Here is a 14,010-nt window from a genome sequence, read left to right on the forward strand (position 1 = left end):
ATAGAATTGACCCTGCCATTCCACTTTCAGTTTTGCCGGATACAAGAGGCTGTATTTGATCCTGGCTTGCCGTAACCACTGTTTAATGTTGTAGAAGGCTGTGCGTTTAGTAGCTGTTGCTGGAGAGACGTCAGGGAAGATACGAATGTGGTTATTTTCATATACGAGTATAATATCTTCCTTGTTTCTGAGGAGTGCCATCACCTCTAGCTTAAATGATAATCGTTCAAAATGAACTATAAAAGATCTGGGTCTGGGTCTAACGGTGTTTGATCCGCGCACGTGGTAAGCCGCTGCTATCTCAGATTCTGCTTTAAAGTCGTCCCCGATTATTTTAGAAAAAAGGTCAGCTGCGAATTTCACAGGGTTTGAACTTTCTCGATTCTCAGGCAGACCTTCAATTCTGACATTATACCTTCTACTTCCATCTTCCTGTCTCTGAGTTTTTTTGCATTCGGAGCTGACATTTTCTGCTTTTTCTTTAGCACTGGTAGTTAAATGTTCGGCTATTTCAATCCTAGTCGTGAATGTCTCCTTGAGATCCTCCAATTGATCAGTAAGCGTTTCAATTTTACCCAGCACCTGTCGCATCTCCACTTGCATTTCTTGTCGCAACCTTTCATTTGCCTGTTGCAGCATCAACTACTTTCTAACTTACTGAATTTCATGTAAACAAGTACATTTTATCATAACTGTGTATAATTTAAGGGGCAAGGGCAGATTTGTGTTTTTCAAGACACATTGCAGTATCTAGGGGAAAAAGAGGCTTTCACAAATTAACAGCTATCCACCTCCTAACAAGCCATAACCCCAGATCTGAAGAAGAGAAGAGTGAGAGAAAGCCTTATCCCTCATCCTGCTTTTGGATGTCTGTCACTCCCTGGCTTTTGTATATCCGTAACAATTTTTAAACTGTTTTTGTTTAGAAGGATGAAGGTTTGTTAAACTTTGTAGGAATTATGGTGCTTAATTATCTTAATCAACTTTAACCACCATATAGGATAAAAAACCCTAAGCCATTGCTTTAAAACACATTTCTAAGACACATCCACAAAAAAATTCATTTGTAAGGGATCAGTTGAGCTAGTTAACCCTTCACATTACATGACTTTTCAAAGTTATTTTCAGTCGCTGTAGTCCCATTTATGTAATCTTAGTGAGTTGGTGCCAGTTGAATAGTTTGAAACCCCCAACAACTCAGTTGTTCTGGTCTGTGACTTACTACAACAAAATCAAATTTACTAGGAAAACTCATGGACCGGGTTTGATTTTGTCTTCAGTTGTAGGCATAGGCTTTTTTGTTTGTGAGAGCTGCTAACTACTGAACGCACACTCAGAAGTACAATCTAAACTATTCAATTACAAGAAGGAAAGTAGGTGTATTGAACTGCACAAACAGGATAGGTGATGTATGTCTGATTTCTCATTTTTATCATACCATGATAGAATTGATAAAAGGAAAATAAAATTTCAGAACTCACCAAACCTGAAAGACCTTTCCAACAGGCACCAGCACTGTCATATAGCGCATTCTTTGTCTGTCAGAATATGACAATTGGCTGTCACAATACTTTGGAAAGTTAAACTATGATGAAAAATCTGTATGTTGTAGATATTGGTCACGTTAGATGACATCCTCAAGGCAAAAAGATCCAGCAGCTGCAATCATTATATGTGACATTCCCTCCAAATATAAGGGGTATAATGTGCCGCCGGCTTTAATGAATGAGAACATACTTTATTCACTGTGATTTACCCAGCTATGATTAAAGTGACTAATAGAACTACACATTTCAGTAAATAGTAAAGAAGATTATTTCAGTACATATTTATGCTTGTATCTATGGAGTCTCGAGGATTTCATTTTGCAGACAGATAAATTAAGTTTCCCAAATAGCTGAAGAAATGAGCATCTTATGGTTTGGAAAATAATTCATGAAAAATTGGGCATGTGCAAGATACGTTCCAAGAATGCTGACACCATGTCAGAAGGCCACAAGACTCCAGTGCTATCAGGAGAACTTGGAGATACTCCATGAAGACCAAGTGAATTTTAATTATTGTTTGGTGACTGGAAATGAGACTTGGGTCTATCACAGAGTCAAGGCAGTGGAAGCACAAGTCATCCCCTACCCCAAAAAAGTTCAAGACAGGAAAATCTGCAGGCAAAGTCATGGCAACTGCCTTCTGAGATATTGAAGGACTTTTGCTTCTGGAGTTTATACCACACAAGACAACCATAACTGGAGAAAGTTACGCCAACACAATAATTGCTTTGTGGGAGTTAGTCAAGGAGATAAGATGAGGAAAACTCACAGAAGGTGTGCTGTTTCTTCACGATAATGCGCCGGTTCACATGTCAGTGAATCACAGGCTGCAATCTGAGAATGCAGGGTTCCAGAAGTTGAATCATCCACCCTTCAGTCCAGACTTGGCTCCCTCGGATTATTTTCTGTTGAATTTTGAAGAAATCTCTTTGTAGACAGCAGTTTTCAAGTGATGAAGACGTCAAGGCAGCTGTGACATCCTTTTTTGAAGGTCAAACAGGATTTTTTTTTCAAAAGGGATAAAGTCATTGCAGAAAAACTAGGTGAAGTGTATGGTGCTATCGGGGGACTATACTCAACAATAAAACAAACTTTTTGAAAACTCTTTTCTTTCCTACTAAGGTAGGTAAATTATTGAATGCCCTCTAACTGAAAGATAGTGTGTTTTTGTTTTTTTTTATATATAAATATATTATTAGGCAGAATATTATTACCTATTTTAGAATGTTTAAGTAGAACTAGAGTGTTGTACTGTGTTAGCCATTATGAATGTAGTGAACTAAAAAGATTACAATATGCAAGCTTTTGAGGCAACTCAGGCCCCTTCTTCAGACAAGATGTAATGAGGTCTGAGTTGCCTTGAAAGCTTGCATATTATAATCTTTTTAGTTAGCCAATAAAAGGTGTAATTTTGCTTGACTTTTCACTAGAATGTTGAAATGTGAACCTAAGCTAGTCTTTATATTGTTCAAAAGTAATGCCCATTCATCTACTTTATGACTTTGAGCTTGGCATTATGGAAGAGCTAGTGCCAATGCCAGAAGCATTAGGCTAAAGATGGAAACGTGTCCTGTAAGAGACACCAGTCTGTCACATCTACATACAAACATTTACACTCATGCATATGGTGGCAGATTAAAATCCTCACATCCTAGATATCTGTGAGGAACAAGAGCATCTAAAGAAAAAGCAATGTCGACAAAAAGAAAACACACAAACTCCTCACAGCAGTGACTAAAGCAGATATGTCTGCCAACAAGTGCTAAGCTCTGCAGATTTGACCTGCCTAGGAAAATAATGTGTTAATGATGAAGATTCTGTTGATTAGCCATTGTTCTTTAACTTATGTTTTGTTAAACTGACAATCTTATCAATTATAAAATTAGTTTACATTTTTCTTGCAAATTTGTTTTCATTTCTGCATTGTGGTGCATAAAAAACACTTGCACTAAGACATTTAAATAGATACAGTAGTGCAGTAGTCCAGCTACATGTCATTTTAAAACCAGAAGTAGAATTGAAGTATTCAGTAGACTTAGCTTTGTTTAGGAACATTTCAAATGAAAAGATGAAAAGGTTTACTCAAACCTTTTAATACTGTGTTGAAATACAAAAGCAAAATATCCGAAGTACATTAGCACATAAAAAAGCAAGCAGCTAAAGAGCTTGGACTGTTTTACCTACCATATCTGCAACATTACCAAGATAAAACTGATGACCTTCTGTTAGAAGAATTTATAAAAAGCGCACACACAATGATTAAAGTATGTATGTTGTCAGACAGCTTGGTTAGGCTTTCAAAAAGTAGTTAATTATCTTGAGTCAGGATACCCAATACTGGCTGTAGCATTTCTGGTACCCTAGGAGTAGCTGTATAAATGGTGCTTCCAAGCCATCTATATATCTATATATCTCTATCTCTATCTCTATCTCTATCTATCTCTATCTATATATATATATATATATATATATATATATATATATATATATCTAAATATAAATATATATATATATATCTAAATATAAATATATATACAGTATCTCTCTCTCTCTCTGTGTGTGTATGTGTGTATATATATATATATATATATTGTGGAACGGGACACAGACAGGCGGACAATGGTTTCTCACACAACACACCCATTTATTCTATTTACAATAATAGAATTTACAGTGCACACCTAGTGCCTCCAGCACCAATCCCCCAAAGTCCAGGCCTCACAGTCACAAATGCCTTTCCTCTGGCCGCCTTCAGTCCTCTCTCCAGCTCCGTCCTTCTTCCACCTGACTTCTGCGGCCCCTTTTATCACACCCCGGATAGGCTCCGGCTGCTTCCCGGCGTTCCTCCGCGGACACGACCCAGTGTGGTGGAAGTGCCGGCTGCGCATATATAATGGGAGTGTAAATATTTAATTGCTTTTTAGAAGATTTCCTTATAAACAATATTTTTTGTTTCTGTTTAGGGCGACACTAATATTACCTGGCTCGTGGGCAAACTTAGGGGTGAGCAAGCTACGTAAAACTGACCGTGGGAGAAACAATCTTCCCTTAAATCTACGCCAGCATATTTCAAAATTTGGCCCTGAGACTTATTTATCGTCATGGTGAAGCATACTTTGAGGGGAAAGTGCAGTCTCTTAAAGTCAAAGGGGAAGTCATTGGAAATTAGAGGAATGTGCAGCATGAACACTTTTTCTCCTTGAGTACACCTGGTCAAAATAATGGCTTCGATTAAATTTTTATGCAGGGCTTGGACTTGCAGTCTAGTGCCATTACACAGTTTTGGTGGTTTTAAATTCCGAAGGAGCATTATGGGTGTGCCCTTTCGCAGAGTAAGCCTATGGTATGGAAGACCCGGTGGTTTATGGGAGTTTAAGAACTCTACCGGATAGTTAACAGCTTCATCTGCATTACAGACAGTATCTGTCAACTTGTAGACCATTTCTTCTCCGTCAAAGGACTTCAGCAACATGTCATTAATGAACGCAGCTTGATCGTTTTTTGGAGTAAAAATGGCCCGTTCACAAAACCATTCTATAGGCTTATTCTATATTTAAGCATCTCCTTCCATATTGTGTCTTATGTATTGAATGACTGGGACAGGTTCAAGGTGTGGACTGATAACGGTACAGGAGATAATTATACTACACAGGAGCACTATAAGAGTGGAATGCTTAAGCCCTTCACATATGGTTCTGCATGTGAGTTGATGGCTGCCGCTGAATTGTTCGGTTGTCGCTTTCAAGTGTACCGAAATGGCCAAATATTTTACACCTTTCGACAACCGCCAATGCCTCTTAAACATCTTAGATTCACAGGTGACGATTTGAGTAGTGGACACTTTGATGTTTATGAATGTTTAAACTCTCAAAAGCTGGATGCGAAGTTATCGATGAAACCGGTTGTATGCTTACAACACTTGACAGATGCCGAATGTCACTTCAACACAACAAGTCCTGCAAATACTAACATGATTGAAACAAACCATGAAACTCAAACCGATTATGACAGCAGCAATCCAAGTTGTGAGATATGAGGTAAGATTGCTTTTCACATGGGCAACTGTACATTGCATGCTCAAGAAAAAGCTCAGCGCACACCTTGGTCATATTACAACTGGAGGGCCGAACTGACAACGTGGCATACAAAGAGATCCTTAACAAATAATTATTGGTATATTTTCCCTCCGTTTAAAAAGGTTTACTTTTATTCTTAATAAAAATTTTAAGGCAGTACTTCGCCGCTGCGAAGCTCGGGAATTTTGCTAGCATATATATATATCTATATATATATACACCCTCAGATCAGACGCCAAATGCCAGATAAAAGTCCAAATATTGCATTTATTATAATAATAATGTGCCCAAAGCACCCTCCACTCCACAATACTCATATACAATAACCTATAATCACTTTAATAATCAATCCTCCTACTCCCAGACACGTTGGCACCCTTCCTCCCGACTCAGCTCAACTGCTGGGATCTCCCACAGTCCTTTTATATTCCCTGACCCGGAAGTGCTTCTGATCCCTTAGTCCATGTAATTCTTATCACTTCCTGGTCAGATCAAAACTCTTCTTCTTCATCCCAGAAGTATGTCATTTCCTCTGTTGATGTGCTTAAAACATACTTCCGGGTTACTGGGAAAATAACCATTTCTGAGCCTCCCTGTAGTGTCTCCTGGCAGCCCCAACGTTATCCAGCAGGGCTGTGCACTAAAACTACATAGTTCATGATGCCCTGCTGGAATTCGGGGCATCTCCATGTCGCAGGGAGGGCTCCCTCTGGCGACCTGGGGGTATTGGCTGGGATGCATGACCGGCCATAATGCAGAGCATATATTATATGAAGATATGAAGAGCAGTTTATGCATGTTGTTTCATATCTAGTAGCACTATCACCAGCTGTGTAGAAACATTATACAAAGATGCAAGAGCTGAAAGTCCAGCTAGCTACATCCAATAAGCTGTCAATTACAAATGTGTTTTGCCCTGTTCTAACAAATAAATACATTGATGATTTCAAATTCTTCTAAATAGATACACTTCCTAACCATTATTGTAATATTTTTAAGCAAGTGTTTGATGAAAACAAACTCTGCTGGACTGAATGGCCTGTTCTGGTTGTCATTGTTCTAATGATCTAAAATATATATGGTGCATAAAAAAGATTAAGTCAACTGGGTCACAAAGAAACAATGAAATTGTTTGTCGTACGGACACAAGTTTCCAACCAAATATACAGTACAATTGCGAGCTTTGCCATTGTTGTAGACCTGGGAACTCTCATACAATGTGGTTCGGGACATCTTATGGTTAATGATCCTTTCTAAAAGTATCCTGACCATGGCAACAGATATGCCGAAACACTGTTCCAGTGAGAATAAATGTTGTTGTGTTTAATTTCTAAGATTACTTTAGCATATTCTACTGGTTTCAAAATTCTGATATAATTGCTGGGATTCTTTTTTTTTCTGAGTCCGTAATGAATTTCATTTGAAGTTTTTTTGTGTTTGAGCTTAAGCTGGGTTATATGTCATATCTGTAAGTATCTCTACAGAGTGCAATTGCAGGATTTTATTTGTTTGAAGGTGTGAAACCTATTTGATTTTGAATGGAGCATAGTGGTCACGGTTGTTTGACATCCCCATCATTGTCACAGTCTCGTGCACTGAGTGGATGCCCCTCTTGTGTGCACAGGTCACTGCTATTCATTTTTTGCCATCTCTTTATATATTATGATCGACTGATCACAAGTGAAGTTGCACACTTTTTTTTTATTATTATTTTTATTTTTTAACATGGTCACCTGCTGTTTGATCACACACATGAGAGGCTGTGAGCCTGAATCAGGTGGTAGGGTTTATCTGATCGACTGGCAATTGCATTATTTCTTTTATGTTAATTGCACTAATGTGCATATTAATTTTTACCTTTTTATATTTTTAAATGCTCCAAGTTAACCGTCGACTCATAATAGTGTGAACAAAATTGCCTAATTTATTAATGGCAGATGCTTAGCATGGCACACAGTTTCACCCATAATACGTTGTATTTCATATAGCTATATTGGTAATGTACTGGATCACATTCATGCCTCATTAGGACTTCTCCAGGATTCACTTGGTACCGGACTAAACAACCCTTTTCAAAGTATCTCAGTACAGTCGTTTTTTTTTACTCATCAGAGTGCTATTGGCATATTCACATTTAACCTAAACCGGACCCTTGCAGAAATCACATCAGAATTTGAAAAAAAAAAAACACACAAAGCAAACTATGTGTGAAAACGCCTTTAGACTAAAGGCACGTCCAGCATGTTTCAGAGAAGGGGAACAAAGTTGCATACTAATTAAGGTTATAGTGAGATATACTGGTAGGAAACAATTTACTGTCGGCACGCCATGGTGAAAAATTAAGTAATGTCAGTACGCCATACCAGTGTGTACCGGCCTACTACAAGCCCTGATCTTTAGTACCAAGATGCTGGGTCAGTGACCCTAATTAAGAAATCACTCGGCCTATGGTTTGGAAAGCGTGCATTAAAAGATGCTGCCAGTTTGTTCTGTGCTGTATTCCTTTGGAGTATCGTGGAGATGTGGGTATCACCCAGATTTGATATGAGATCTCTCAGAATACAGGAATGTATTGTATAGTGCTTGTGCTTCTTTACAAATACTATCCAGCCTCTGACTAGGTATTTTATGTGTTTTAATGACTGTTGGATTAATTTGGCTATTAGGAAGACTAGACATAAAATGACTGGCAACTGCTCTGTGTTATCTAGGTCAGGGGTGGGAAAAGTCAGTCCTGGAGAGCCACAGTGGCTGCAGGTTTTTTTCCAACTCAGTTACTTAAAATTATTGGCAAGGACTGTTTTCTAATTATTTCATGGCTTGTTAGTGCTTTAACACTGGCATGTCAGGTCATTCTCATATTCTAGATTTTTTTTCCTTTCTAAGGATACCATCCAAATTATTTGAAGTCTAAAACAGATGAGTAATTCTCAGTCCTTAAGATTTTCTCTTCTCTTTTCTTCCAAGTATTTAATTAAACCATATAGTGCATGATAAATACACACAGGTGTAAATGGAAAAAAACTAAATGGAGAAATGCTGGTTTCTTTTGTCATTTGCATCTTATTGCTAATAAGGGGCAATTAAAAACTATTGTTTGTTTCAATAAATAAAGTGAGATGAAATATGCAACAAAATTCTGGTATAAATTTCAGTGTAGTATTTTGGCTAGTTTGTAAAATGAAAGAATTGTTCAAGAGACTAGATGCTTTTCCACAGCATTCTGTGTACTTAATGTTCTGTATAAGGGAATTATTGGCAGACATATAAACTTAACAGGACAAATGTGAAAAGGAAGTGAATTTCAATGAGAAATGACAGAGATGAGTTGGAGTACAGGAGGTTTGTAGAGGATTTCATTTTGTGGTGCAGGGAGAACCACCTAAAGCTTAACATTAGCAAGATAACATAGTTGGTGGTGGACTTCTGGCATTTCAAAGAGCCCTTGAGAACAGTCACCATTTATGGGGAGGATGTGGAAGTGCACAGAGCTAGGAGTACCTGGGGGTTTCCCTAAACGGCAAACTGGATTGGTCTGACCACCCAGAGATGTTGTACAAGAAGGGTCAGTGCAGACTGTACTTCTTGAGGAGACGTGGGTCTTTTGATGTATGCGGTAAGCTGTTGCAAATGTTCTAGTAACCAGTGTATTGTTCTGTGCATTGATCTCCTGGAGAAGTAACTTAAGTTCAAAAGACACAAAATACCTGAACAAAATTATTAAGAAAGACTGATCTATCATAGGGCTTACCCTGGACACAATGGAAGCTGTTTAGAAATATGGGATAGTGGAACAATTGGATGTCATCATGAAAATTCCCCGGCATCCCCACCAGGAGTCAATCTCTTGGAGCACTTTTAGCTACAGGCCTATCTTGCCATACTATGCTAAGACAAACTTCTGTCATGTGAATCTGTATCTTTGTTTGTTATGCTTCTGCTGCTGTATGTATTTTAAATTTCCCTTTGGTATTAATAAAACTTATCTAGTTTAACTTGATCTAATCTAATTTAAAAAAGAAACACAGTAACTTAGTTTTTCCTTTTAAATCTTTATCAGAGATTGTTCAATGTATACATATTTATTTTGTAGTTGGAACATAAAACACTGAAAGAGTATAAAATAATTGTGCAGGATAAGTTATTAACACTGATTGGCTTCTCTTAGTAAAAAGCCATGGCTTCACCTTTTATTTAATCCCCTTAGCACTATATTTGCCCCCAAAAAATCAGTCAAAAATGTTGAATTTTTTTACGATAATAAAAATATTTTTATGTTTAACAGAAACATGTACATACTAAAATACTATCATAAATACAGTAGGAAAAATGTATCTAGTGTCCACTGCTGTACGGTACTTGTGCAGATTGAATACACATCCTTTTTGTGATATGCTTTGAGACAGTCGCAAAAAGCACAGTCTGATGTTGCAATCCAGACTTTTTTTTTTATAATATTTTTTTTCTTTTTCTTCAGCATAAGAGTGTAAAATTTAATTGTCTGAACCACACGATTGACACACCCCTTGTGTTTATTGTATGCTACCAGTGATTACTGATTTCTGCATTTCCCCTGACAGTTGCTACATTGTGAAAAGTTCTTAGGAGGCACAAGTCTTTCTTGCCCTTCTAGTTTATCACAATCATTTTGGTTTCTTGCTATGCACCTACTGTATTTGTGTTACAGTGAACTTGAAAAACCCTGTACTACAATTTCGAAATAGTCAAATATTTTCAATATTTTTTCAATATTCGAAACATCTTTTCAGATATAAAAGCAAGTATTTTTTTAAAAAAAGAAAAATTCAAGTGTAGACCCTCATCTTGCACAATGCTCTTTTTCTATACAATGAAACTTGTGTGTATGCATGCATGCACAGTTTATGTGTGTGTTTTATATTTATGCACACAGGGTCAACTGTAGTAGTGGGTGCCAGACTCTGATCTGGTATTTAGACTTGTTTGTAGCTAAAGCAAGGCATTTTCCTGCTTGGCAATACTTTTCTCTGCAAAGTCTGTTAGGATTTCATTCATTAAAAGTTGTCCATGAAGATCCTCCTCTTACATCTCACTTTTCTCTTATTCACTACAACTTTCAGATCTGAGTCCGGTAAAGAGACTGCACTAAAAAAGGGAAGTGGCACTGGTTCCATCACATACACTGTGGTATGCTGATGATCCTATCCCCCTCTTCTCATTTGCAGTGCCAGTGATTTGCTCATGAATGGCTTTCTCAGGTATTGAAAAACAGGAAAATATATACACAGCGCAATAAAATTTCATAACTCTGACAGACTAGTGACTTTAGTACCAATCAAAATACCAACAACATACAATAAGCACAACAAAAACAGTTAATACAACACTAAATAGCAGGTTATTATTTGGGGTTTTACACCTATGACAGTGAGATTCTTACATCTGCAAAAATATAAATAAGTAAGTGTTGTAAGTTTCCATACTAAAGAGAAACTTCGATCATCTCTAGAAACGCTTGTGATATTTAGTTAAAGACAGCTAAGTTAAATGTTTCTTTAAGTATGATATTCAAATATAATGGTTAACTGCCTCCATTTATATCCTACTACAGGTTGCTGAATGATTTTCATTACATACAACTTCTTGCAGGGAGTCAGATATGTGGAATATTAGCACTTATTTTTAGTTCAGCAAATTTTGCATTGTTTGTTGTGAGACAGATGTCCGGGGACATTGCCCTACCGTGACACCGGGAGATGGGAAGGACTGGGAGGGGGACAGTATTTTCCCTGGAATGTGAGAGGGCAGCCTTCCTGGGTTGCATGGGGGCCACGGAGCTGGGAAGTTTAACCCTATGGGGGGATGTGGCCACTGCCAGGTGGCATCTGGACAGCTCCAGAACGGTGGTCAACAGCACTTTCGCCACAACAGGAAGTGCTGTCAGAAGAGGAGCTCAATCAGCATGCAGCACTTCTGCCACACCCTGAAGTGCTGCCGGATGCTGATCAAGAAGCACCTGGAGCACTTCTGGGCGCTCTATAAAGGAGGCCACCGCACTCTACACGGGGTTAGAGTCGGGAGGGAGAAGGCGGGAACCTGAGTAAGGAGGAGGAGGTGGCCGAAGAGGTGAAAGAGAGAGAAAAAGAGTTGGCTGGTTTAGGCATTGTAGCACTGTGTAAAATAAAGCATGTTTATAATCGGGACATTCGGTGTCTGTGTCTGTGGCCGGGCTGGTTTCTCACAGCTGCTGTACATTATTATACATTTAGCTTCTGGTAATTTTTATAGTTATTGTTCATGTAGTTCAGATGTAAAAATGGCTGCTTGGCATATTTTTTTCCACTAATAAATCTTATGAGTATTATGCTTTGTTACAAGTTGCCCACCACACATTAGTATTAGGTGGTGAAGTGGTGAGAGAGAGAGAGAGAGACAGACAATTAGAGACAGGTGATGATTAGGGGTCAGAGTGACTATGCCATGGTGGGCAATTTAGCCTGGACATTGAGATACACCCTACTCTTTATGAAAGATGCTCAGGAATCTTTAATGACCACAGAGAGACAGGACCTCCATTTTGTATGTCATCCGAAGGACAGCACCATTTTTACAATGCAGTGTCTTCATCACTAGATTGGGGCATTGGGTTCCGCATTCAGACCACAGGGTAAGCACCTCCTGCTGGCCTCGCCAACACCTCTTCCAGCAGCAACCCAAGCTTTTTCCTAGATGGTCTCCCTTTCACGCACTTGCTGGGCCCAAACATGCTTGGCTTCAGGTGACTTGTTCTGAAGTAGTCTTTCTTGTCCATTTGGTCCTAGAAAGCTACTATGAAAAATTTGTTAAATATCATTAAAAGCTTTTGGAATTGTATAGGGAACATACAGTCAGACACTCTGTTTTATATTTATATATGGATTGTTACTTCAAAACTGGGTTTAAATGAAGTGTAGCATTTTAATTGTATGTACAAGATAAGATCACATGCAGAGTCTAGATAGTTCTTAACAATGCTTAAACATACACTTGCATTGTAATATTAATATATTCACTTATAAGTAAATTATAATGGAGTGTTGCCCCATCCAGTCTTTCTACCCCTTTGTTTAACAACTACTTTTACTATAGAGTACTTTTACTTGTAACTGCAACTATGTTACATTGTTGATTTGTTTTTTAAAATAAAAAAGAAAAGAAAAAAAAACATTAAAGCATTAATTGATTTCTTTTCCAGAATTTGCGTAGATAAATGTGACATAATTAAAATAGCAATTTATTTTAATATCATTGTGTAATGATGACAAAACCGAATGATTATATAAATGCTGCAGTTTCACTTATAATACAAATCTAGGGTAGCACTGCTACGTCTCTACTCAAGAATCCTGGGTTCAAATCTTATGTTTTTACCATGTCTGCTTGGTTTTTTCAGGAGACATGCTGGTTGTGATATCTGAAAAGTGATGGTTTTCCTGCTGTTCAGTGAGTGCAAATGAGACCTACAGTGGATGATATTCAACCTTTGTGGCTATTTCCTTTACTTTTTATAGTATGTATATACAGTAGACCCCCACGAAGACATGGTTCAGGGTTCGCAGCCTCTGTCGTTTGCGGATTTTTTCCTTAGAACCTAACTAATAATTGTTAGCTGAAACCGCAAATATTCTCTGCAATTTTTTATGGCTCTTTACATGGCAATACTCCACTGTAGAGAGAACAGGAAGCAACCGTAGAGGAAAACACAGCTTGGGATGGTGAAAGTAGCCAATCCGAGAGCGTACTCTACTAGAATTTGAAACTGTAACTCCCAGCAGTCCCTGCATTGGCACCGATTGGTCTTCTGCTGAGGGTGCAGGGGCTGTTGGTGTCAAAGGATGTCATCACGGCTTTTAAAAAGGGGGCCAGTTACCAAAAGAAAAAAAAGTTTTTGTAATTTGTGTTTGAAGTTCCTGTCTCTCTGCCTGCCTTCTGTTGGGTTACCTGTAATTATTTGTTTTGTCCTGGATCGTTTCGTGGTTGGGGTCTGGATTGTCTGCCGTCTGCCTGTGTACCTAAGGACTGTAAGTGGATTCATTGCTATGCTATGAAGAAAGGGGTGCTCCTGAACCAGTCCACCCGTCTTCACCATTTCAGGAACTACCGGTAGGACTATCTTTACATTCCCATTCAACATGTGGATCTCTGGACTATCTATCTTCATCATTACATTTCATCCGTTGCCATTTTTCGTGGACTTTACTGTGTGTGTTTTGTTGGTGCTTTGTTGTATTTAATGTATAATCAATTTAAGGGGAACAGGGAACGGGGTGGTATTGTTGTTTTCATTTGTTTTCATTACATTCTTTTTTTGGTGTTTGATTATCGGTTTGCTTTCTTTTTGTCTCTGTTTGTGAGTGCGTGCGGGTCAG

The 14,010-nt window shown here is 38.2% G+C and overlaps 1 protein-coding gene across 5 annotated transcripts in view; it reads left to right on the top strand.

Moving 5' to 3' along the window:
- msh3 (mutS homolog 3 (E. coli)) overlaps positions 1-14,010 on the top strand; it is a 351,434-nt gene that overhangs the window by 71,170 nt on the left and 266,254 nt on the right. The gene's annotated exons all lie outside the window — the stretch shown is intronic.

The sequence above is a fragment of the Polypterus senegalus genome, chromosome 7 (genome assembly GCF_016835505.1).
Source record: "Polypterus senegalus isolate Bchr_013 chromosome 7, ASM1683550v1, whole genome shotgun sequence".
Lineage (NCBI taxonomy): Eukaryota > Metazoa > Chordata > Cladistia > Polypteriformes > Polypteridae > Polypterus > Polypterus senegalus.